At 48.4% G+C, this 22359-nt stretch overlaps 1 protein-coding gene across 2 annotated transcripts in view; it reads right to left on the bottom strand.

Annotated features, from left to right (window-relative positions):
* SUMF1 (sulfatase modifying factor 1) overlaps positions 1-22359 on the bottom strand; it is a 55434-nt gene that overhangs the window by 23458 nt on the left and 9617 nt on the right. The gene's annotated exons all lie outside the window — the stretch shown is intronic.

The following is a 22359-nucleotide window of genomic DNA, read 5'->3' as shown; positions in this document are numbered from 1 at the left end:
TTTTTTTTATTATTTTTATTTTGGAGAGAGTACACAGGGGTATTAAAGTCCCTTACCAAGAAAACAGAATATGAAGGCCCCATTTCCACAAGGATCTTACATTTCGCATGTGTTTTCTTTAATATCTCAAAAACTATAAAAGATATGATGACGTTTGCAGCACAAATTACAACAAACACAGCCCTACCCAACCATACCCGTTTCATGTCTGAAGGTTGTTGGATGGGGGATGGGTGAGGTTATTGTTTGGGGAAAAATAATTGCCGTTATCTTCAAAACAAAAGCAGCACAAATCTTCATTTTTGCAGCACAAATGGAAACAAACGTAGCGCTAACCAAGCATGGTGGAATTGTGCTGATAGCAGGGGGACCAGCTACACGAAGCTCTACATAATTTATAAGTTAATATTGTTAAAAAAGATGTATTATTTTCACTACAGTTCCTCTTTAAAAAGGGAAGGTCCAGGGTAATTAAAAATCAAAAATCTACTTACCTCAGGCTTCCTCCAGCCCCTCTCAGCCATCCTGTGCCCTCGACACAGCTCTGGTGGCTTCTATTCCCCTCCGGTGCAGATGCCGACCTGGCCAGGCCATCATCTGCCTGCGTGCGGCTCACTGAGTCACACTGATGTCATCTGGGCTGTACTGCGCAGTAGAGTCCGGATGACGTCAGTGCGACTGAGAGCCGCTTGTACAGGCGCAGTGGGCATCTTGCGCCGGAGGGGACCCCGGGCCACCGGCGGGGAGCGGAGCTGCGGCAAGGGCACAGGACGACTGCAAGGGGCTGGAGGAAGGCCTGGGTAATTAGATTTTTTTTTTTAACAGGTCCTTGGATGTGCCCTTTAATGATTAAAATTGCTTATATTTTACAATAATATATATATATATATATATATGTAAGTCAGTGTTTGCCTATTGTAAAATCTTTCCTCATCCTGATTTACATTCTTAGGCCCAGTGCACACCAAATCCGCTAGCAGATCATCAAAACGCTAGCGGTTTTGGGAGCAGAGAGCCGATATTTGCTGGGTGCACACCGAGCGGATTTTGTATGAGATCCGCCGGCCGCATCCGCGTGGCTAATGTATCTCTATAGGCTGGTGCACACCGGCGGCTTGAGGTTTTAAGCAAACCGCAAACGTGCAGCAAGAGGCACGTTTGCAGCTTGCTAAAAACCTCAAACCGGCGGTGTGCACCAGCCCATAGAGATACATTAGCCATGCGGATTTTCAGACGGATTCGGACGGCGGATCCGCCCGGTGTGCACTGGGCCTTAAAGAGGAACTGAAGAGAGAGGTATATGGAGGCTGTCATGTTTATTTCCTTTTAGACAATACCAGTTGCCTGGCAGCCCTGCTGATCCTCTGCCTCTAATACTATTAGCCATAGCCCCTGAACAAGCATGCAGCAGATCAGGTGTTTCAGTGGTTCAGACTTATAAGTCTGATCTGACAAGACTAGCTGCATGCTTGTTTCTGGTTTTAATCAGATGATACTGCAGAGAAATAGACCAGCAGGGCTGCCAGGCAACTGGTATTGATTAAAAGGAAATAAACATGACAGCCTCCATATACCTCTCTCTTCAGTTCCCCTTTAAAGTGAAATTGCCCCATCTACTTACCTGGGGCTTCTTCCAGCCCCCAGAAGTCTTCCTGGTTCCTCGCCGTCATGCCCACCTCCATTGTTCCCCCCTGGTGTCCCCCTCCATGGCTGGATGTGTGGCCCGTGCCATCTACAACACGCTCCAGTTCAACGCACTATGCAAAAATTGCTACCGTACATGCGGAGAACACTCCAGGCTGTGGAAGTGCAATAGAGGGCGCGCATGGTCTGCACCGCGCCTGCGCAGTGGCCAGGCAACTCGTCAGATTACGGAGAGAGACGGCGGAGAAACAGTCGACCGCGGAATCACAGTGAGGGAGCAAGAAGGCTTCAGGGGGCTGAAAGAAACCCCAGGTAAGTGAATGAGCAAATCTGCTTTCACTTCAGATTCACTTAAAATGTATCACAGGTGGCAACAACCTTAGGGCCCTTTCACACCGGGGCGGTGCGGTGCAGTATTTTTACCCCGCCCCACTGCCGGGCAATGAAAGTCTATGGAGACTTTAATAGTGCCACGGTACGGCGTCATGCAACGGAAGTGGCGTTTTTGCCGCACCCACGACGCTAGGACAAAACTACGTTAACGTGCGTACTTGCGTCGGAAGTCATGTTACTCTATGGAGATGCAGGTTTTAAAAAATGTTGGCGTCGCGATGTTGTGCCGTACATGCGCTGAAGCGTATTTTAACAATACGCTTCCATGCACTTCCACATACCCGAAGCAGGAAGTGATGGCAAGCGCGCATCACTTCCTGCTTGGCTGGTGGCCAGACAGGGAACACCGTATACTAATATGGTGTTCCCTGAAGACCTGTTTCTGGCTGTGCGATGCAGTGTGGCAAGCGTGACACACCGCATCGCTGCCGCCAGTTTGCAGTGTGTAACCGTCCTCATTCTTGGCAGGTTCGCTGCAAAATGTTTGTTTACTGGGTGTTCCAAAGCCAGCAGAAATAACACCTGGTCTCCCAGAGTGCACTGGTGTATAAGGCTGCATAACAAAATAGCTAGGCTATACAAATCACTGGGAGGGTGGGCCTACATACCAATATACAGCCATATAAAGACATAGAAAGTGTTTCTGATGCTGAAACCAGAATAACTAAATAATGTGTTACATTCTACTATATGTTCTTGTGGTGCCACTTAAACTCTGGTATACATGCTAGCACGCTCTCAGATATTCTCACTATTTCATATAAGGGGGATGGAGGGACACACTTTGGAATCTCAGCCTTGTCCCGGCTCTGATTGTGACTGTATACACATGCACAAGATGATAACAGCTGCATAAGATGCACTGCAATCCATCTGTGCATAGGATCAGTAAGCAATAATACACGTTTCTAGCCTTACTAATTGGCAGACAAGCATGCTGTGCGTATGTATGAGGAGCCGTCACGTCTTCCCACAGATGCAATGATATATATAAAGCTGTGTATATTTGTGTACGTGTGATTCCAACACATGGAGATCACCTCACACCTTTTTTTAAATCAGAATAAACTGTCAGAAGATATCAGCAGGCTGCCGTCCTGCCATGTTATTATCAGTCGCATAATGCACTCACATCCCTGAGCTATGTAAAACATATTATTATTATGAATTGGATTTATATAGCGCCAACATATAACGCAGTGCTGTACAATAAATAAGGTTGCAGACTTTTTGCCGCCTGAAGCAATACATTGCGAGGATGCCGGTTATATGCTGCACTGACACCATATCATTCACCCGCCCTCAGCAGATTAGCGATGGGATCACCTGTCACTCATGAAGTCCTACTTCCTCTCTGACTACAGCGGTGCCTCATGTGACCCAGCAGCACGTAACAGGTCACATGAGGCACCGCTGTAGCCATGGGTACATGACGCTAGAGATCCCATTGCTAGAATGCTGAGAGCACGTGAGTGAAATGGCGGCGCAAATCTAGAAAGGGGGAGACGGGGAGTGCGAGGAGGGGGACATTTGGGGAGGGGTGCCACCTCCTTCCGCCCACAAGCACACGTTGCTTCATGGTAGAACCGAACAGAATAGGGGTGACGTTCAACACACAACAGACAATAAGAAATAAGGTACACAATGCCAGATCATACACTGGAGTGATACTCAGTAGTTCAGGCTTACATTATTTTGAGAGCAGAGTGCACAGATACGCAAGGAGGGAGGGCCCTAGCAAAGGCTTACAATCTAAAGAGAGAATGGTAACACAAAAAGGAGGGGGCTTCGTTGCTGTAGTCCATAAAACTGTTCTGAGGAACAATGCAATACTTTGGGAACCTTTTTCTTTGGTCCTGATACATCAAATCTCAGCCCAAGCTCAGTTAGTTTTTTTCTTAATTTGCTCCGTGTCCACTTAGGGACATAGATTATGGTCCTAACTAGAGATGGGCAGAACGTGTTCGCCGGCGAACGGTTCCAGGCGAACCCAGGGTGGTTCGCCTTTGCAGAGAACCGGGAACCTTTTTTCCAAAAAGTTCGGTTCGCCCATAGACTTTAATGGCGCCGACTTTAGCGGTTAATAGCAAAGCCCCCTTACATAGTAAAAACACCAAAATTGTTGGGAATGTTAAGTGGAATAGTGGGAACAAGAGGAATTTTTTTTTTTCAAAAAGACCTTATACTTTTTGAGAAAATCAATTTTAAAGTTTCAAAGTAAAATGAGCCGATTCATAAAAAGAAAAGAACTGATTCATTAAAAAGAACCGGATGATTCATGAACCTTTAGTATAGCAGAGAATGCGTCCTGAGGAGGACGTGAAGCTGCCGGCTCCGCTGCTGTCTCTCCCCACCTGCCTGCACCTGTCACCCTCACCAGGCTAGGTGAGGGTGACAGGTGAGGAGGTGGGGAGAGACAGCAGGAGCCGGCAGCTATGCGTCCGAAAGGACGCATTCTCTGCTATGTGGGAGGCGTCGGAGATCTTCAATCAACTTAATTGAAGATCGCAACATAAGAGGATACAGTTCGTTGGATCGTTTACCGTGGATATTGGCATGGTAAAACTTTTTTAAAGGTACAGGTAAGTATTTATGGTTAATTTAGAATAATAAAATACTTTTCTCGTGGTTGTGTTTTTATTTCATTTAACCCTTTGTGGAAATGTGTAAGGGGTACTTTGTACCCCTATACTCATTTCTCCTGGGAGGGGGGTGGGCATCTGGGGTCCCTTTCTTAAAGGGGACTCCCAGATGCCACCATGAACCACCCCCCCAGGGAGTCGTCGTCCTGGGGCACCGGAGGTGGGGAAGAGCCCCTCGTCCATGGATTGGACAAGGGCTCCGGGTGGGAGGAGGGGAAGGCTTGGCCGCCCCCCCCCCCCCCCCATACCATGGGCCATGCGGGCTGGTATAGCTCAGGGTGCGAAGCCCCAGTCGGCCGGGGCTCCGCATTCTGGCTATCCCAGCATGCATGGGGGACAAGGGGTTACAGAGGCTTGGGAGGGGGGACCCCACGCCATTTGTTTTTCAGATTTTGCACACACAGCACATAAAAATAATAATTAAAAAAAATAAAAACATTTTTTAAAGGACTTCCGAGGCCACAAATGTGAAAAAAAGTTAAATACCTTTTCATAATCCAGGTCCATTGAGGACGCCATCCGCGCCCTCCCGTTCATTCCCCCAAGGCTCCCGCACTAATAACGGCCCCGGTCGAGTCCCGACCCCTCTGAACGGGTCGGGTTCTCAACTCATTCCCCCCTCAATATGGCCGCCACAGATTGCCGCGGCTGTGCAGTCGCATAGACGCGATTGCGGCTGCGCAGCTCTAGGGCCTCCTCCCAATGCATCCGATGTATGCACGCATATTGATGACGTGGCGGGAGGAGGGCCTAGAGCTGCGCAGCCGCAATCGCGCCTATGCAGACTGCACAGCAGCGGCAATCTGTGGCGGCCATATTGAGGGGGGAATGAGAAATAAAGCGCTGCGGAATATGTTGGCGCTATATAAATAAAAAATAATAATAATAATAACCTGACCCGTTTGGAGGGGTTGGGGGCCCGACCGGGGCCGGTATTACTGCGGGACCCATGGGGGAATGAACGGGAGGGGGCGGATGGCGTCCTCCATGGATCTGGATTATGAAAAGGTATTTAACTTTTTCACATTTGTGGCCTAGGAATTCCGTTAAATATTGTTTCCCGCTATCTTTTTAACATATCCTGCAAATTTGGTGTTGCTAGGATGTAAGGGGCCTTTGCTATTAACTGCTAAAGTCGGCGGGTGATGATGATAACCAACCAGAATTATAGGGGTGCAAAAGTGCTGAATTCTGCCATAGGCTTCCATTAGGCTCCCTATTTCACTTTCAAAAATCTCAAATCTTTTCAAAGGGTGATGGCTCAGCAGTGGCAAATTTTCTAGCATTGTAGGGACTCTTAGGGGGATCATGACTGGTGAGTTTCGGGCCCCTAGGCCAAAGAGGTCATAGCCTAGGGCAGGGGTGTCCACACTTTTTCGGCTCGCGAGCTACTTTAAAATTTGCCAAGCCCAGGAGATCTACCAACATTTAGGTAGCTAGGTATACGTGCCTTCAGTATAGGTAGATAGGTATAGGGGCCTTCAGTATAGGTAGCCAGGTATAGTGTAGTTAGGTGTAGGAGCCTTCAGTATAGTTAGCCAGGTATAGTGTAGTTAGGTGTGGGTGCCTTCAGTATAGTTAGCCATGTATAGAGTAGTTAGGTGTAGGTGGCTTCAGTATACTTAGCCAGGTATAGTATAGTTAGGTGTAGGGACCTTCAGTATAGTTAGCCAGGTATAGAGTAGTTAGCTGTAGGTGCCACTCACCTCCCTCCAGTTCCAGCGGCGGTGTCTGGGGCTCTTCCCGGTCTCTCCTCCTTCGGCCGCGCTGGCTAGAGTCAGTGCAGATGCGGGGCATAGAAGAAGACTCTGGCGAGCGAAGGGGGCGGCGGGCAGCGTGTGCTGACGCATTGTGCCCAGCACCGCCCCCCACTATAACGTCACGGCGTCCTCCACTTCCGCTGCACCGCCCCTCTCCTCTCTGCCTCTTCCGATTGGCTAGTGGCCGACAGGGGTGCAAAAGTGGTAAAATCCCCCATGGGCTTTCATTGGGCCTCCTATTTACCGTTCCAAAATCTCACACTATTTCAAAGGGCAATGGCTCAGCAGTACCAAATTTTCTAGCATTGTAGGGACTCTTAGGGGGATCATGACTGGTGAGTTTCGGGCCCCTAGGCCAAAGAGGTAATAGCCTTGGGTCACAAAAACCTGTTTATTTGGGCAAAGTCAATGGTGGAAATTCTGACGAACATAAATCGCAGCCATGGCCGTTAGCAACGTCTGAATCTCACGACATGTCTCATGCAGGTAGAAGGCATATTGTTATACTTGGAATCCAAAGATGGGTTTCCTACATCTCTGCAAACCAGAGTTACAGGGGTGCAAAAGTGGTAAAATCCCCCATAGGCTTTCATTTTGGAAAGTGAAATAGGGAGCCTAATGGAAGCCTATGGCAGAATTCAGCACTTTTGTACCCCTATAATTCCGGTTGGTTATCATCACCCGCCGACTTTAGCAGTTAATAGCAAAGGCCCCTTACATCCTAGCAACACCAAATTTGCAGGATATGTTAAAAAGATAGCAGGAAACAATATTTACCAGACTTCCGAGGCCACAAATGTGAAAAAAGTTAAATACCTTTTTATAATCCAGATCCATGGAGGACGCCATCCGTGCCCTCCCGTTTATTCCCCCATGGCTCCCGCAGTAATACCGGCCCTGGTCGGGCCCCGACCCTTCCAAACGAGTCGGGTTCTCATTCCCCCCTCAATATGGCCACCACAGATTGCCGCTGCTGTGCAGTCTGCATAGGCGCAATTGCGGCTGCGCAGCTCTAGGCCCTCCTCCTGGCGCGTCATCAATATGCACGCATACATCGGACGCATCGGGAGGAGGCCCTAGAGCTGTGCAGCCGCAATTACGTCTATGCGGACTGCGCAGCCGCGGCAATCTGTGGCGGCCATATTGAGGGGGGAATAAGAACCCGACCCGTTTGGAGGGGTTGGGACCCGACCGGGGCCGTTATTACTGTGGGCAGATGGCGTCCTCCATGGATCTGGATTATGAAATGGTATTTAACTTTTTCATACTTGTGGCCTCGTAAGTCCGGGCTTGTTTGCGCTGATCTGTGCAGTGTGGGCTCTCCAGCACACAGCACAGATCAGCAGACAGCCAGGGTGAGCAGACTCCCACCCCCCCCCTTTTCCCCGCTAGGGGGTTGTCCTGCTGGGGGGCTCTGATCACCGCCGGCTATTTGCAATCAGTGGTTGGCTCCTCAAAGCCCCCCTCCGCAGCGATTTTCCGCCTCCTTCCCCTTCCCTCTCCTCTTTCCCCTGGGCGGCAGAGTGTGGGAAATCTGAAAAAAAAAAAAAAACGACGTGGGGTCCCCCCCTCCCGAGCCTCTGTAACCCCTTGTCCCCCATGCAGGCTGGGATAGCCAGAATGCGGAACCCCGGCCGACTGGGGCTTTGCACCCTGAGCTATACCAGCCCGCATAGTCCATGGTATGGGGGGGCACTGGGGGGGGGGGGCGGAGAGGGGCGGCCAAGCCTTCCCCACCCTTCCTCCCGAGCCCTTGTCCACTCCATGGACAAGGGGCTCTTCCCCACCTCCGGTGCCCCAGGAGGAGGTGGGGGCAACGACTCCCTGGGGGGGGGGGGGTTTCATGGTGGCATCTGGGAGTCCCCTTTAAGAAAGGGACCCCAGATGCCCACCCCCCTCCCAGGAGAAATGAGTATAGGGGTGCAAAGTACCCCTTACCCATTTCCACAAAGGGTTAAATGAAATAAAAACACAACCACGAGAAAAGTATTTTATTATTCTAAATTAACCATAAATACTTACCATATATACTCACAAGCAAGCCGACCCGCATATAAGCCGATCCCCAACTTTTACCTGGAAAACCTGGAAAAATGATTGACCCTCATATAATCCAGGGGTAGGAAATGCTGTCCGTGTGATCCCCCCAGTGTGTCCCGGTATAGCTAGTATAGTGCTCAGTGTGGGTAGGTGGTGCCCCAGTATAGCTAGTAAAGTGCCCAGTATGGGTAGGTAGTGCCCCATTATAGCTAGTATAGTGCCCAGTATAGCTAGTATAATGGCCAGTATAGCTAGTAACTTGCCCCAGTATAGTGCCCAGTATAGCTAGTAACGTGCCCCAGTATAGCTAGTATAGTGCCCAGCGTAGGTAGTATAGTGCCCAGTATAGCTAGTAACGTGCTCCAGTATAGCTAGTATAGTGCCCCAGTATAGCTAGTAACGTTCCCCAGTATAGCTAGTAACGTGCCCCAGTATAGCTAGTATAGTGCCCCAGTATAGCTAGTATAGTGCCCAGCGTAGGTAGTATAGTGCCCAGTATAGCTAGTAACGTGCCCCAGTATAGCTAGTATAGTGCCCAGCGTAGGTAGTATAGTGCCCAGTATAGCTAGTAACGTGCTCCAGTATAGCTAGTATAGTGCCCCAGTATAGCTAGTAACGTGCCCCAGTATAGCTAGTAACGTGCCCAGCGTAGGTAGTATAGTGCCCAGTATAGCTAGTAACGTGCCCCAGTATAGCGCCCAGTATAGCTAGTAACGTGCCCCAGTATAGCTAGTATAGTGCCCCAGTATAGCTAGTATAGTGCCCAGCGTAGGTAGTATAGTGCCCAGTATAGCTAGTAACGTGCCCCAGTATAGCTAGTATAGTGCCCAGCGTAGGTAGTATAGTGCCCAGTATAGCTAGTAACGTGCTCCAGTATAGCTAGTATAGTGCCCCAGTATAGCTAGTAACGTGCCCCAGTATAGCTAGTAACGTGCCCCAGTATAGCTAGTATAGTGCCCAGCGTAGGTAGTATAGTGCCCAGTATAGCTAGTAACGTGCCCCAGTATAGCGCCCAGTATAGCTAGTAACGTGCCCCAGTATAGCTAGTATAGTGCCCACAATAGTGCTCAGTATAGCTAGTAACGTGCCCCAGTATAGCTAGTATAGTAGTATGGTGCCCAGCGTAGGTAGTATAGTGAAGCCCAATCCCCCCCCCCCCCCCCCCCCCGCAGCCGCTACTGCTATTACCTTAGCTCGGCGCCGCTCCTATTCCCCTGCTCGTATAATCCACAGCAGCGCGCCCCACGGCGGCTGCTGTGATGAGGGAGGAAGCCGTAGAGAGAGCGGGTTCCTGTAGCGGCGATGTGCATCGCCGTTACTATGGGAATCACTCTCTCTCTACGGCTCCCTCATCACAGCAGCAGCCGTGGGACGCACTGCTATTATTATTATTATTATTTATTGTATTTATAAAGCGCCAACATATTACGCAGCGCACTGCTATGGATTATACGAGCAGGACAGGGGAATAGAAGAATAGAAGCGGCGCCGAGCTAAGGTAAAAGCAGCGGCGGCCGCGGATGGAGCGGGGAAGAGGAGGGGGGGCTTCATTTTTTTTACACACTCGCAAGCAAGACGACCCTCCAACTTTTGACCCACTTTTTGGGGGGCAAAAATTCGGCTTGCTTGCGAGTATATACGGTACCTGTACCTTTAAAAAAGTTTTCCCACGCCAATATCCACGGTAAATGATCCAACGAACTGTATCCTCTTATGTTGCGATCTTCTATTAAGTTGATTAAAGATCTCCGAAGCCCCCACCCACATAGCAGAGAATGCGTCCTTTCGGACGCTTAGCTGCTAGCTCTCGCTGTCTCTCCCCACCCCACTGGGTGCCAGCCTAGGTGGGGGTTGACAGGTGCAGGCAAGTGGGGAGGGACAGCAGCGAGAGCCAGCAGCTTCACGTCCTACCGAGGACGCATTCTCTGCTATACTAACTGCTCATGAATGAGCCGGATCTTTTTAATAAATCTGTTCTTTTTTATGAATTGACTTTTTTTTTTTTTTTTTTAACGGTAAAATCGATTTTCTCAAAAACTATAAGGTCTTTTTTTTCCCTCTTGTTCCCACTGTTCTTCTTAACATTCCCAGTAATTTTGGTGCAGCTAGCTTTTAAAGGGGCTTTGCTATTAACTGCTAAAGTCGGCGGCCGTTTAATTTTCCCACAGTAAGAAGGAGTTACTTTAAAATGATTTTCTCAAAAAATATAAGGTATTTTTTGTAAAATTTCACCTCTTGTAGTCACTGAAAGATCTCAGGTGTTAGACACCTTGAAACATCTTTTCCATCACTTCTCTGGCCAGCAGAAATGTTTCTAGTTTTCAAAGTTCGCCTCCCCATTGAAGTCTATTGCGGTTCACGGAAGTTCCTGTGAACCGAACCTTCCACGGCAGTTCGCGAACCTTAAATCAGAGGTTCGGCCCATCACTAGTCCTAACACGATCGCTGCTGCCTGCCGCGAGTGCAGGATCATGGACCTGACCCGATTCATCCGCTGATCCAGCCCAGCCTGCTCTAGCCGCCGTACAGATGAAGTCCTCCGGGACAAAGACCAGGATCGGGAATACAGCCATAGGGATCCAGTGTCCACTCTGATCCCCCATCGCTCCGGGGCCTGCTCTGATGTTCGAGCGCTCATCGCTCCAATGGCTGGCTAGTAGGCACACTCCGCTCTGGGCCCACTCTACTCTGCCCTCCTTAGCATCCGCCGCTCCCGAGGCACCTCGGCCACCCAGAAGCCATCTGCCTCCATCCCGGTCTCTGATCTGAGGCCACACAGAAGCCATCTGCCTTCATCCCGGCAGGGACGGATCTAGGGGGGAGGGGGGGGGGGGGGCAGACGGGTCTCTTGCCCCAGGCGCAGTTTGTTGAATTGTTAAAAAGGCAGCAAAATTTGGATGGGGAATGGCAGTTTAGGCACCAAAACCTGACCTTTAGGCACCAAAACTGAATGGGGAATGGCAGTTTAGGCGCCAAAACCTGACCTTTAGGCGCCAAAACATGACCTTGCCCCAGGCGCAAATTGGTCTAGATAGGTCCCTGCATCCCGGTTCCGATCTGCGGCAGACGCGGCTCCTCCAGACCCCGGACATACTTCCGGCTCACTGCGGCTCAGCCAGGCTTAAAGGGGCCTCCGACAACAGCCTCCGCTCCACATGCACCTCATGCTTCTAGAGCAAGCCTGCACCGTTCTTCAGGCTCACTCCTAGTGGTGGCTGCTGATGTTCGGAGGGGGTCCTTCTCCCTTCCAAGCAACCAGCCCCCAGGACCTGCCAGCACCGATGGAGTCCTCATGATCAGCTTTCCGGCCTGCCACATGCTACAGGGCAACATCGGATTTGCTACCAGCTGCCGTCCACCACCACCACATCAGGCTACTCACTGTTTCTGCCTGCTGCTGACCACTCAAGGTGAGATCTAGCATCTCTGCTCTGCTGTTTTTTGCTCCATACACAGTGAGTTCTATGACCCTGCCTCACCTGTTGCCTATGCTGTATCTGCTCTGCTGCTACCAGCTACCTGCTCCTGCTGAAATAGCCACCCACTGCCTCACCTGCTGCCTATGCTGTCTCTGCTCTGCTGCTACCAGCTACCTGGTCCTGCTGTAATAGCCACCCACTGCTGTGGTTTCTGCCACCTGCTACCTACCTGCTTGGCCCTCTGACATTGCTTGTCAGCTCTGCTCCAGCCACTAGGTATGCGCTCTGACCACTGCCTGCATGGGTTCCCTCCACACACCACCAGCAAACTATACTACCTCCTCCCACCACGGTACTCTTTCTATGGGTGCAGGACGAGCAACACAGCACACTGCCACACTGTCCAGAGGAGTCCTCTTTAAATGGGAACCCCCAGCTGGTCTCCAGCCGCGTAAGGGATCCCCCTATGGGACAGTGTCACTGCCCATATCCAGCATCTGACCGTTGGGCATGCGCTGAGAAAACGCAGACACAGGGGGAGCAGGGCAGGTGTGGCTCAAGAGAAAAGGCCTACGCTCTCCCATCCCTGCCATTCTGCTAGCAAATGTTTGCTCACTCCCAAACAAGGTCAACGAGCTACTCCTACTACTCAATAGCAAGCCCCTGATTAGCAGAAACACCTCAGTTCTCTACTTTACTGAGACCTGGCTGTGTGACAGCATCCCTGACAACTCATTGCAAGTGCCAGGCTATGACCACCTACGGTACGTGCAGACTGTGACTCTGCTCTCTCTGGGAAAAAGAGCGCTGGGGGAATCTGTTTCTACATCAACACAGCCTGTGCACCCCCCCCCCCCCCCCCCGACGCATGCTCCAAGACTGCCCTGCGAGCACTCAGTGCCAACATCTCACGGTGGGAAGCTGTCCCCCGGAGGCCCTAGTCATCATCCTGGGAGACTTCAATAATGCAAATCTACGACAAGACATGCCTCGCTACAAGCAGCACATTACCTGCCCCACCAAGAATCGCAATACCCTGGACCACTGATACACGGTCCACAAGACCGCTTACAAGGCCACCCAAGGGGCTGCCCTGGGGAGCTCTGACCGCACACAATCCATCTGATCCCCACATACAGGAGGCTCCTGGAGACCGCTAAGCCCACTATCAGAACTGTCAAAAAATGGTCTGCATAGGCCAAACTTGAGCTACAAGCTTGCTTTGATTCCACCGACTGGCGGACCCTGGAGGCACCCACTCTAGACGAATGGGCAGAGAACGTCACCTCTTACATCAGTTTCTGCGAAGAGGCATGTATCCCGACCAAAACCTTCAAGGTCTTCCCTAACAACAAGCCTTGGTTCAACGACAAGCTGCGGCGGCTCCGGAAACGCAAGGAGGAGGCACACAAGTCGGGCTCCCCAGAGGAGTTTAGAGAAGCCAGGAAAAGCCCTGAAATGTGAACTGCGAGCTGCAGAGGGCATACTCTGATAAGATGGGACTCTGCCTCCAGTCCAAAAATACACGAGAGGTATGGAAAGGCCTAAGGGCAGCCACGAACTTCAAACCTCCTCCACAAACTGTGACCCCCAGCCTCCAACTGGCCGAGGAGCTCAACGAGTTCTACTGCAGGTTTGAGCACCAGTCCAAACACCTGAGGCAACCACAAAGGAGCCAGCCCCCCCCCCCCCCCACACACACACACAGGGGAAGCTAATCGCCTCAGCTCCAGTTGCAGTCCAGAAAGCAGAAGTTCTCCGGCACTTCTGTAAGCTGAACCCCAGGAAGGCCTCCGGCCCGGACGGCGTGTCTTCCATATGCCTATGAACCTGTGCAGTCCAATTATCCCCTGTGCTCACCTCTCTATTCAAGCGATCACTATCGGAAAGGTACTGTCCCCTCCTGTTTCAAGAGGTCAACAATTATACCAGTAGCCAAAAAAATGGGAGGACCTTAACAACTTTAGACCTGTGGCCCTTACTTCAAACATCATGAAGATCCTATAAAGACTGGTCCTTGCCCACCTCAAGAACTCCACAAACGCCCTTCTTGACCCACACCAATTTGCATATATGCCATCAATGTCAGCCTGGCATACATCACAGAGCACCTGGACAGACCCGACTCTTACGCTAGGATCCTGTTCCTGGACTTTAGCTCAGCATTCAACACAATCTGCCCAGACATCATGCTTGACAACCTGGCGCAGCTTGGGGTTGACGAAACTCTTCGTGCATGGGTCAAGGACTTCCGGTCAGAGAGAACGCAACTGGTCAAGCTCGGCAACTGCTCCTCCAGCGTGAGAATCACCAATACCGGTGTCCCGCAAGGATGTTTTCAGAATCTCTCCTGTAGCATGTTCTGTTGCTTGCAGTGGAGCTGCAACTGGGCAGTTCTGGCTTGTCTGCTTGCATTTGGTTATGCATTCGCAGTGAGTCTTATTGTCATTTGCAATCACTCTGCAGTTCATAGCAGTTCAGGATGCTGTCAGGATTCCTCCTATGGTTTGCTGCAGTTAAGCTGCAGCCAGTTAGCCCTGGATTTCCTACATGCATGTTGTTGCATAGTACTGCATGCATTTGTTATGATAGTCTTTCAGCTAGCAAATGGTAATCAAGCCAGCTCAGGAATGAATAATTACCATTCAGCTGTGATTTGCAAACCTGCATCCATTGGCTGATGCCGGCATAAAAGTCTACCTCCTGTTTCAGACTCTGCCCGACATAGCTGTCAGTACGCTGGTCTGCTGGGCACTTTGTTACTCTGTATAGATCTGTTATTGTAGTTCTATGTGACTTTATTACCTGTGCTTTAGCTGGTTTCTTGATAAATATATATGCAGACTTGCTAATATATATTTATCCGTTAGTTGAGCCGTTTGTTATTTTTCTTATTATTGTGTATTGCCTTGTTTCCATGCCTGATGGACGTTCGCTGCATCCGCAGTGGGTCAGTGAAGTTCACTATGCTGATAGCTTGGATTCTGCCATCACCACTTTAGTGACTGGTAATATCCCTGCTACTCTAGTTTCTGGGAACGTAACTATAGACTGCGGTTGCTATTAGATATGTTCTTTCCTGTAGTCTTGCCTGTGTGGATGCTTGCTGGTGACTGGTTGTTAACCTGCTTGCTCTGCTTCTGTGAACGTGACTGTGAGTTGCGGTTGCTACTAGTTACTAGGCCTGAATGATATTAGGAAAAGGTTGAATTGCACGATTTCTATCAGAAATTGCGATTTCAATTTGATTCACGATTTTCTTTAAATCAATCTTTAGTACTAAATTTACAATGTACAGTAACGTTTACAAACATGCATTGTCATAAAATGACTGGCAAAAAAACATGTCACCACTAAGGAAGCATCTGGGTACACTGACACACTTGGGCATTCTGGCACACAGAGCACATCTGGGCACACTGGTACAAGAGAAACTTCTGGGCATGTCAAGGAACTGCAGACCTCAGAGTCACGACAGGACCAAAACCAGGACTGGGCAGAAAATCATTATGATTAGACTTTACAGTTACTGGACTCTCACTAACGATTGCAGAATCAGACTTAGGTGTCACTGATTCCACCAAGGTTATTAACAAGTCATGTTCAGAGGCATTAACAGGACAGGACAAAGCTTCTGATGTATGCACTGAACTAGATAGTCTCCACAAGTTCCTCTGAACTGGACAGAGATTCATCGTCAACTACACTGGATTGGAGCTCCAAAGGAGCTGCCAAACAAGTCAGTATTGCAGCAACCCCCACTGAACTGGGCAAGACTGAGGAACTCGCTGGACAGGAAGAAGACTCTGGAACCTCTGCCACACTGGACAGAGAACCAGAATTTTCCAAGATACAAGGCAGGATTTCAGGAACACTCACTAAACAGGACTGAAATTCTGAGACTTCTATTATTTTTATCAGAGAGTCAGAATTATCCATGTTACAGGGCAAGACTTCTGAAACATTCAGAAAACAAGGCTGGAGTTCCCTGGATGCTACAACATCAGACAGGGATTCAACAACATTAGCTAAATCAGACTGTGTACAGGGTAAGGTATCTAAAACACTTGCTGACAAGGACAATGCTTCAATGGTTTCTGCTTCACTGGACAGAGATTCATCAAGTTTTACTAGAGTGGACTGTAATTCTAAGACAGCTGCTAAACAGGTGAATATTACTGCAGCACCAACTAAAGTAAGCAGAGCCTCTGAGTCCTCTGCTAGAGATCTTGAAGCATCCAAAGTACTGGGTGAAGAATAAGACTCTGCGACTTCAGCTTCACTGGACAGGATCACTGAACAATCCATGTTGCAGGGCAGAACCATGGAAGCACCTGCTGGACAGCATAATGATTCTGTGACCTGAGCTTCATTGGACAGAACTAATGAGTAATTCATGGTACAGGGCAAATTTACTGGAACATTTTCTGGATAAGGCAATGATTCTGTGATTTCAGGTTCACATAACAGATGCTCTGAACCATTCACGAAATTAGAGCAAGGTGCTGAAACAAGAGGATTAGGATACAGAGTTTGCGAATCTGAACCACAGTTCTTCAACTGTGAAGTTGGAAAATTCAGATGCTGGGGTTCTAAGGTTACCAAACATGATTGCTGAGACTCAGGAACTGATGTAGTGCATCTATTGGTGTCTGCTGGATCATATGGTTTGCAGGATGCAGAAAACAAATCAGTAGGAATTTGTATTTTTTTGCATAACGTTTTGCGATCAATTTAACAAATTCCAGGGGGTCATCAAAACCTCCTCGTTTTCATCAGCAGCTTCCTCAGCCCAAGTTCTCATCTTGCTATCAAGCAGGTATAAGATAATAAACCTGGACTGCTGAAATGCAGTAGCTGATGTGAAAAAAAGAACACAAATTCAAAATTTTGCAATTCTGCAAGAAATTAAAAAAAAGACTTAACCACTTGAGGACCTAGGGCTTTCTACCCCTTAAGGACCGGCCACTTTTTTTCCATTCAGACCACTGCAGCTTTCACGGTTTATTGCTCGCTCATACAACCTACCACCTAAATGAATTTTGGCTCCTTTTCTTGTCACTAATAAAGCTTTCTTTTGGTGCTATTTGATTGCTCCTGCGATTTTTACTTTTTATTATATTCATCAAAAAAGACATGAATTTTGGCAAAAAAAATGATTTTTTTAACTTTCTGTGCTGACATTTTTCAAATAAAGTAAAATTTCTGTATACATGCAGCGCGAAAAATGTGGACAAACATGTTTTTGATAAAAAAAAACCCATTCAGTGTATATTTATTGGTTTGGGTAAAAGTTATAGCGTTTACAAACTATGGTGCAAAAAGTGAATTTTCCCATTTTCAAGCATCTCTGACTTTTCTGACCCCCTGTCATGTTTCATGAGGGGCTAGAATTCCAGGATAGTATAAATACCCCCCAAATGACCCCATTTTGGAAAGAAGACATCCCAAAGTATTCACTGAGAGGCATAGTGAGTTCATAGAAGATATTATTTTTTGTCACAAGTAAGCGGAAAATGACACTTTGTGAGAAAAAAAAAAAAAAAAAAAAGTTTCCATTTCTTCTAACTTGCGACAAAAAAAAATGAAATCTGCCACGGACTCACCATGCCCCTCTCTGAATACCTTGAAGGGTCTACTTTCCAAAATTGGTCATTTGTGGGGCGTTTACTGTCCTGACATTTTGGGGGGTGCTAAATTGTAAGCACCCCTGTAAAGCCTAAAGGTGCTCATTGGACTTTGGACCCCTTAGCGCAGTTAGGCTGCAAAAAAGTGCCACACATGTGGTATTGCCGTACTCAGGAGAAGTAGTATAATGTGTTTTGGGGTGTATTTTTACACATACCCATGCTGGGTGGGAGAAATATCTCTGTAAATGACAATTTGTTAATTTTTTTTACACACAATTGTCCATTTACAGAGATATTTCTCCCACTCAGCATGGGTATGTGTAAAAATACACCACAAAACACATTATACTACTTCTCCTGAGTACGGCGATACCACATGTGTGGCACTTTTTTACACCCTAACTGCGCTAAAGGGCCCAAAGTCCAATGAGTACCTTTAGGATTTCACAGGTCATTTTGAGAAATTTCGTTTCAAGACTACTCCTCACGGTTTAGGGCCCCTAAAATGCCAGGGCAGTATAGGAACCCCACAAATGACCCCATTTTAGAAAGAAGACACCCCAAGGTATTCCGTTAGTAGTATGGCGAGTTCATAGAAGATTTTATTTTTTGTCACAAGTTAGCGGAAAATGACACTTTGTGAAAAAACACAATTAAAATCAATTTCCGCTAACTTTTGACAAAAAATAAAATCTTCTATGAACTCACCATACTCCTAACGGAATACCTTGGGGTGTCTTCTTTCTAAAATGGGGTCATTTGTGGGGTTCCTATACTGCCCTGGCATTTTAGGGGCCCTAAACCGTGAGGAGTAGTCTTGAAACGAAATTTCTCAAAATGACCTGTGAAATCCTAAGGGCTTGTTTCCACTGTTGCGACGCGATTTCGGCCGCATTCCGACACTTGTAAAAACGCATGCGGATGCGTTTCCACATGCGTTTTTACCCGCGATTTCGCCTGCGATTTCGCATGGCAGGGTGCCATGCGAAATTAACCATGACACTGCCAGGGCTAAATAAAATTGAGAAAGGTGCGAAATCGCACGCGAAATCGCGGGTAAAAACGCATGTAACAAACGCATGCGTTTTTACTATTAGGGCTCGTTTCCACTATCGCGAATCTGCATGCGTCCAACGCATGCAGATCCGCACATGTAATACAAGTGGATGGGCCTGTTTCCACTGTAGCGTTGTTGAGGTGCGTTTTTTTCAGCGTGAAAAAAACGCACAAAAGAGCCAACGATTTCGCCTGCGTCGGGAATCCGTGCGAATCGCCGCTAATGTATTTAATAGTAAAAACGCATGCGTTTGTTACATGCGTTTTTACCCGCGATTTCGCGTGCGATTTCGCACCTTTTTCAATTTTATTTAGCCCTGGCAGTGTCATGGTTAATTTCGCATGGCACCCTGCCATGCGAAATCGCATGCGAAATCGCGGGTAAAAACGCATGTGGAAACGCATCCGCATGCGTTTTTACAAGCGTCGGAATGCGGCCGAAATCGCGTCGCAACAGTGGAAACAAGCCCTTAAATACATTAGCGGCGATTCGCACGGATTCCCGACGCAGGCGAAATCGTTGGCTCTTTTGTGCGTTTTTTTCACGCTGAAAAAAACGCACCTCAACAACGCTACAGTGGAAACAGGCCCATCCACTTGTATTACATGTGCGGATCTGCATGCGTTGGACGCATGCAGATTCGCGATAGTGAAACGAGCCCTAAAGGTACTCATTGGACTTTGGGCCCTTTAGCGCAGTTAGGTGCAAAAAAGTGCCACACATGTGGTATCGCCATACTCGGGAGAAGTAGTACAATGTGTTTTGGGGTGTATTTTTACACATACCCATGCTGGGTGGGAGAAATACCTCTGTAAATGGACAATTGTGTGTAAAAAAATCAAAAGATTGTCATTTACAGAGGTATTTCTCCCACCCAGCATGGGTATGTGTAAAAATACACCCCAAAACACATTGTACTACTTCTCCCAGGTACGGCGATACCACATGTGTGGCACTTTTTTGCACCCTAACTGCACTAAGGGGCCCAAAGTCCAATGAGTACCTTTAGGATTTCACAGGTCATTTTTGTTTCAAGACTACTCCTCACGGTTTAGGGCCCTAAAATGCCAGGGCAGTATAGGAACCCCACTAATGACCCCATTTTAGAAAGAAGACACCCCAAGGTATTCCGTTAGGAGTATGGTGAGTTCATAGAAGTTTTTATTTTTTTGTCACAAGTTAGCGGAAATTGATTTTAATAGTTTTTTTTCACAAAGTGTCATTTTCCGCTAACTTGTGACAAAAAATAAAATCTTCTATGAACTCACCATACTCCGTACGGAATACCTTTGGGTGTCTTCTTTCTAGAATGGGGTCATTTGTGGGGTTCCTATACTGCCCTGGCATTTTAGGGCCCTAAACCGTGAGGAGTAGTCTTGAAACCAAATGTCGCAAAATGACCTGTGAAATCCTAAAGGTACTCATTGGACTTTGGGCCCCTTAGCGTACTTAGGGTGTAAAAAAGTGCCACACATGTAGTACCCGCTGTACTCAGGAGAAGTAGTATAATGCGTTTTGGGGTGTATTTTTACACATACCCATGTTAAGTGGGAGAAATATCTCTGTAAATGACAATTGTTTGATTTTTTTACACACAATTGTCCATTTACATAGAAATTTCTCCCACCCAGCATGGGTATGTGTAAAAATACACCCCAAAACACATTATACTACTTTTCCTGAGTACGGCGGTACCACATGTGTGACACTTTTTTGCAGCCTAGGTGCGCGAAGGGGCCCAACGTCCTATTCACAGGTCATTTTGAAGCATTTGTTTTCTAGACTACTCCTCGCGGTTTAGGGCCCCTAAAATGCCAGGGCAGTATAGGAACCCCACAAGTGACCCCATTTTAGAAAGAAGACACCCCAAGGTATTCCGTTAGGTGTATGGCGAGTTCATAGAAGATTTTATTTTTGTCACAAGTTAGTGAAAAATGACACTTTGTGAAAAAAAAAACAATAAAAATTAATTTCCGCTAACTTTTGACAAAAAATAAAATCTTCTATGAACTCGTCATACACCTAACAGAATACCTTGGGGTGTCTTTTTTTTCTAAAATGGGGTCACTTGTGGGGTTCCTATACCGCCCTGGCATTTTACAGGCCCAAAACCATGAGTAGTCTGGAAACCAAATGTCTCAAAATGACTGTTCAGGGGTATAAGCATCTGCAAATTTTGATGACAGGTGGTCTATGAGGGGGCGAATTTTGTGGAACCGGTCATAAGCAGGGTGGCCTTTTAGATGACAGGTTGTATTGGGCCTGATCTGATGGATAGGAGTGCTAGGGGGGTGACAGGAGGTGATTGATGGGTGTCTCAGGGGGTGGTTAGAGGGGAAAATAGATGCAATCAATGCACTGGGGAGGTGATCGGAAGGGGGTCTGAGGGTTTGGCCGAGTGATCAGGAGCCCACACGGGGCAAATTGGGGCCTGATCTGATGGGTAGGTGTGCTAGGGGTGACAGGAGGTGATTGATGGGTGTCTCAAGGTGTGATTAGAGGGGGGAATAGATGCAAGCAATGCACTGGCGAGGTGATCAGGGCTGGGGTCTGAGGGCATTCTGAGGGTGTGGGCGGGTGATTGAGTGCCCTAGGGGCAGATAGGGGTCTAATCTGATAGGTAGCAGTGACAGGGGGTGATTGATGGGTAATTAGTGGGTGTTTAGGGTAGAGAATAGATGGAAACACTGCGCTTGGGTGGTGATCTGATGTCGGATCTGCGGGCGATCTATTGGTGTGGGTGGGTGATCAGTTTGCCCGCAAGGGGCAGGTTAGGGGCTGATTGATGGGTGGCAGTGACAGCGGGTGATTGATGGGTGGCAGTGACAGGGGGTGATTGATGGGTGGCAGTGACAGGGGGTGATTGATGGGTGATTGATAGGTGATTGACAGGTAATCAGTGGGTTATTACAGGGGAGAACAGATGTAAATATTGCACTGGCGAATTGATAAGGGGGGGTCTGAGGGCAATCTGAGCGTGTAGGCGGGCGATTGGGTGCCCGCAAGGGGCAGATTAGGGTCTGATCTGATGGGTAACAGTGACAGGTGGTGATAGGGGGTGATTGATGGGTGATTGATGGGTAATTAGTGGGTGTTTAGAGGAGAGAATAGATGGAAACACTGCGCTTGGGTGGTGATCTGATGTCGGATCTGCGGGCGATCTATTGGTGTGGGTGGGTGATCAGTTTGCCCTCAAGGGGCAGGTTAGGGGCTAATTGTTGGGTGGCAGTGACAGGGGGTGATTGATGGGTGATAGGTGATTGGCAGGTGATTGACAGGTGATCAGTGGGTTATTACAGGGAAGAACAGATGTAATTAATGCACTGGTGAATTGATAAGGGGGGGTCAGAGGGCAATCTGAGCGTGTGGGCGGGTGATTGGGTGCCCGCAAGGGGCAGATTAGGGTCTGATCTGATAGGTAAAAGTGACAGGTGGTGATAGGGGGTGATTGATGGGTGATTGATGGGTAATTAGTGGGTGTTTAGAGGAGAGAATAGATGTAAACAATGGATTTGGGAGGTGATCTGATGTCGGATCTGTGGGCGATCTATTGGTGTGTGGGGGGGGGGGGGGGGGGGTGATCAGATTGCCCGCAAGGGGCAGGTTAGGGGCTGATTGATGGGTGGCAGTGACAGGGGGTGATTGACGGGTGATTGACGGATGATTGACAGGTGATTGACAGGTGATTGACAGGTGATCAGGGGGATAGATGCATACAGTAAACAGGGGTGGTGGTCGGGGGGGGGGGGGGGGTCTGGGGAGAATCTGAGGGGT

This window comes from Hyperolius riggenbachi, chromosome 9 (assembly GCF_040937935.1).
Source record: "Hyperolius riggenbachi isolate aHypRig1 chromosome 9, aHypRig1.pri, whole genome shotgun sequence".
Classification (NCBI taxonomy): Eukaryota; Metazoa; Chordata; class Amphibia; order Anura; family Hyperoliidae; genus Hyperolius; species Hyperolius riggenbachi.
This window is presented reverse-complemented; position numbering and strand designations above follow the sequence as displayed.